Source organism: Callospermophilus lateralis, unplaced genomic scaffold (assembly GCF_048772815.1).
Source record: "Callospermophilus lateralis isolate mCalLat2 unplaced genomic scaffold, mCalLat2.hap1 Scaffold_1392, whole genome shotgun sequence".
Lineage (NCBI taxonomy): Eukaryota > Metazoa > Chordata > Mammalia > Rodentia > Sciuridae > Callospermophilus > Callospermophilus lateralis.
In genome coordinates, this window is record NW_027512545.1 from 389455 (window position 1) to 394347 (window position 4893).

Below are 4893 nucleotides of genomic sequence, written 5' to 3' on the forward strand. Positions count from 1 at the left end.
GTCAAATGAGGTTTTACAGCTTGCTCAAAGTATAACAAAGGATGTACTTTTCACCAGGAAGAGACCATTTGTAGGCTTGTATATAATAGCAGTAATAAAGGCTTTGACTACTCATGATCTTCTCAACTTACTTCATATATATTTTTATAGCTCCTCACTATTGATTATTAAATAGAAACTAGCTAGTCTAATAACATCTGAGTATAGTTAATGTCTGTCATAGACTAGTTTTAATGAAATTCTCTACTGATACTATTTTAAAAGGTTACCGAAATGATTTGGTCACGTGGGAAGTGTCCCTTAAATTCAGGGAGGCACATCCTTTACTATTATATGCCTGCTATTTTTTCTTCTCAGGTATACTATCTTGAGAGTCCTTACCAAGGCAATCACAGGCTTTTCTCTATAGTTATACCTAAACTGAGCATAGTATTCGCAGGTTCCCAGCTCTGACCGACTTAACCAGTGGGCAATGATGAAAGCAAAATCCTCCCTATGACACAGGTCTTCTCACACAGCCACAGGCTATCCTGGTATCTTCTAGGTCCTATGGCTGCCATCCAAATGCGCCGCTGCCCGCGGTCGGAGGCTGGCGAGACGCGGGCCGGAGTCGCCCGCGGGCCCGGGCGCGCGCAGGGCCCTCGCTGTGGGCCAGGAAGCGGGGGAGCCCCGCGCGCGGCGGCGCGCGACTGGGAGCGGCTGGGTGGCCAATGCGAAACTGGCTGGTGCTGCTGTGCCCGTGCGTGCTCGGGGCCGCGCTGCACCTCTGGCTGCGGCTGCGCTCCGCGCCGCCCGCCCGCGCCCCCGGGGCCGGCGCGGCACATTCCCCGGCCTTCTTTCCTCAGTGGAAGTCCAGTCACTATGATGTGGTGGTGGGTGTGTTGTCAGCTCGAAGTAACCGTGAGCTCCGGGATGCTATAAGAAACACCTGGCTGAAGCACTCGCTCCGTCACCCAGCCCTGAGTCAGCGGGTGCTTGTGAAGTTCATCATAGGTGCTCGGGGCTGTGACGTGCCTGTGGAGGACCGAGAGGACCCTTATTCCTGCAGACTGCTTAACATCTCCAACCCAGTTTTGAATCAGGAAATCGAGGCGTTCAGTCTTTCTGAGGAGGGTTCATCAGGACTCTCTGAGGCCCGGGTCGTCAGCGTGAGCTTCCGAGTGCTCCACCCGATTGTCATTACCAGCCTGGGAGTGTTCTATGAAGCCAGCGACGAGGGTTTCCAGAGAAACATCACGGTCAAGCTCTACCAGGCGGAACAGGAGGAGGCCCTCTTCACTGCGCGCGTCAGTCCTCCAAGCTGTGGCGTGCAGGTGAACAAGCTGTGGTACAAGCCCGTGGAGCAGTTCATCTTACCCGAGGTAAAGGCACAGAGGAAGACCCTGCCAGTGTGGTCCTTCACAGGACGGGCTGGGGAGGGTGCACTGCCTCATGAATTCATGGAAGGTGTGGAAGGAGTTGCAGGTGGCTTCATTTACACCATTCAGGAAGGTGACGCTCTCTTGCGTAGCCTTCACTCTCGGCCTCAGAGACTCGCTGATCACATAAGGAGCCTCCATGAGGAAGATGACTTACTGACAGAGGAGAGCAGTGTTCATGGTGACATTGTTTTTGTGGATGTTGTAGACACTTACCGAAATGTTCCTGCAAAATTATTGAACTTCTATAGGTGGACTGTGGAAACCACCAGCTTCAGTTTGTTGCTGAAGACAGATGATGACTGTTACATAGACTTAGAAGCTGTGTTTAAAAGAATTTCCCAAAAGAATCTGGATGGGCCTAACGTTTGGTGGGGAAATTTCAGATTGAATTGGGCAGTGGACAGAACTGGAAAGTGGCAAGAATTGGAGTACCCCAGCCCAGCTTACCCTGCATTCGCGTGCGGGTCAGGGTATGTGATCTCCAGGGACATTGTCAACTGGCTGGCAAGCAACTCGGGGAGATTAAAGACCTATCAGGGTGAAGATGTAAGCATGGGCATTTGGATTTCTTCTTTTTTTCCTTATGATTTTTGCTTCCCCAAGTAAGAAAATTTCAACACTTGATGTCTGCATCTGACTGATTTTATTTAGCATAATGTTCTTCAGTTTAATCTATTTACTAGCAAATGCTATAATTTCTTTTTTTTTTCTGGCTTTGTAAAAATCCATTCATTCTCTCGTTCTCTCTCTCTCTCTCTCTCTCTCTCTTTCAATATATTTCATTTTTGCTCATCCATTTATCTGTTGATGACCACCAGTGCTAGTTCTATAATTTGGCTCTTATGAATTGCACTGCTCTAAGTGTCGACCTGCTAGTGTTGCTATAGTATGCTGAATTCAGTACATTATGATAAATATCAAGGAGAGGGATAGCTGGGTCATATGGGTCATATGGTGGTTCTATTCCTAGTCTTTTGAGGAATATCCCCACTGCTTTCCAGGAAAAAGTGGCTGTGCTAATTTGCAAACCCTCCAACAGTGTATGAGTGTCACTTTTTACCTGCATACTCACCAGTGTTTATTATTATGTGTATTCTTGATGATTGTTATTTTCAATGACGATAAGATGAATTCTCAATGTAATTTTGATTTGCATTTCCCTGATTTCTAGAATATTAAAGTTTGTTTTCCCATATCTTTTTTTGGCCATTTGTATATCTTTTTTCCAGTAGTGTCTCTTGATTTACCTCCCATTTACTGACTGGGTTATTTGTGTTTTTTTGTGTGTGTGTGTTGAGATTTTTTATTTGTTTGTATATTCTGGATATTAATTTCCTTTTGGAAAGGCTGCTGGCAAAAATCTTGTCCCATTATTTAATGTCCATCTTCATTCCCCTGTTTTCTTTGCCGTGTATAGAAGCTTTTTAATTTGAGGCTGTCCAAATCATTGATCCTTGGTTTCAGTTCTTGAACTTTAGCAGTCTTTTAAGGAAGTGGGTGATTTTAAGGAAGTAGGATACTGAAGTTTGTTTTCCCATATCTTTTTTTGGCCATTTATATATCTTTTTTTCCAGTAGTGTCTCTTTTGTTTTACCTCCCATTTACTGACTGGGTTATTTGGGTTTTTTTTTTGTTGTTGTTGTTGAGATTTTTTATTTGTTTGTATATTCTGGATATTAATTTCCTGTTGGTAAGGCTGCTGGCAAAAATCTTGTCCCATTATTTAATGTCCATCTTCATGCCCCTGTTTTCTTTGCTGTGTATTGAAGCTTTTTTAATTTGAGGCTGTCCAAATCATTGATCCTTGGTTTCACTTCTTGAACTTTAGCAGTCTTTTAAGGAAGTGGGTGTCTACACCAATATGTGGGTATGTTGAGCCCATGTTTATCTATCAATTCAAAAATTACTGTTCTAAAGTCTATATCTTTCACTTTGAGTTGTCTTTTGGGCAGGGTAAAAGGTAGAAATTTATTTTCATTTTATGCAAGGGAATATCCAGTTTCTTCATCACTTTTTTCCAAGAAGCTATCAATACCATGTCCAACATGTGCTTTTGGCACCTTTGTTGAATACCAAATTACTGTATTTATGGTGATTTGTCCCTGCGTCTTCTATACCCGTGGACTTCATGTGTGTTTTGATGCCAATACCATGATTTCTTTTTTGTTAATATAGTTCTGTAGTATCATTTGATGCCTCAAATATTGCTTTTCTTGCTCAGTATTGCTTTGGCTATTCTGAGTCTTTTGCTCTTGCAAATTTATTTTAGAATTGATTTTTCTAGAACTTTGAAGAATGTCATATTAATTTGAATGAAATTATATTGTACCTGTTCAATACTTTTTGACAGTATGGCTGCTGGGACAATTTTAATTTACCAACTTTACATATTCTAAGGTCCTCAATTTCTTTCTTCAGTATTCTCTAGTTGTCATTGTATATGTCTCTCACCTTATTGGTTTGGTTTATTCCTAGGTATTTAATTTGATTTTATGAGGCTATTTTTTTTCACTAGGTTCTTTATTGGTGTCTTGAGAAGGTGCTGATTTTCTTTTATTGATTTTGTGAACTTCTGCTTTGCTTAATTTGTTTATTGAATTGTTGGAGTGTTTTGGATATTCTGAGTATAAAATCATATCTTCTGAAAAGAGATATAGTTTGACTTATTCTTTTCCTGTTTTTATCCCTTCCGTCTCATTTTCTTGCATTTTTGGTCCAGCAAAAATATCCAGTAGTATATTTAGTATAAGAGTTTTGATTGGGACCTCCTTCACTGGTTCCAGATTTTAAAGGAAATGTTTCATTTTTTTCCCTCATTCACAATGATGTTGAGTTTAGGTGTATAGTATATAGACTTTATGGATTTTGAAGTAATTCCATTGTACCCATTGTTTCTTCAGTTTTCCAACTGAATCTGCTAAATTTTGTTAAGAATTTTTTTCCCTGTAGGTATTGAGAAGATGTATGATGGTTCTCTAAATTCTACATGTATGAAGTAGTACATTTATTGATTTGCATATGTTCAAATCAGTATCCATTTGTATCCTTGGAGTGAAACCAATTTAGTTATCATGTACAATCTTCTTATTGTGTTCCTGAATATGATTTGCTAATGTTTTACTAATTTTTTTTCATCTAAGTTCATCAGGGATGTTGTTCTCTACTTTTCTTTTCTTGAGGTGTCCTTACATGGTTTTGGGTGTCAGAATGATATCTGATTTCATATTATAGATTTGAAATTGTTCCATCTTTCTATTTAGTTATTTCTTTAAATTTCTATTAGAATTCAACTATAAATTTCTCTATTTCTGTCTTTTTTTTTTAGGAGGCTTTGTATCACTGCTTCTATCTCAGTGTTTGTAATTGATCTGTTTAGTTTTTATATATTGTCAGTTTAATTTTGGAAGGCCAAATAAATTCAGAAATACATACATTTGTTCCTGGTTTTCCACTGTATTGGATATAAGTTTTC

The 4893-nt window shown here is 40.2% G+C and overlaps 1 pseudogene; it reads left to right on the top strand.

Moving 5' to 3' along the window:
• Nucleotides 1-701: 701 nt before the first annotated feature.
• LOC143388762 (UDP-GalNAc:beta-1,3-N-acetylgalactosaminyltransferase 2 pseudogene) lies at nt 702-2027 on the top strand (annotated as a pseudogene).
• Nucleotides 2028-4893: the final 2866 nt, after the last annotated feature.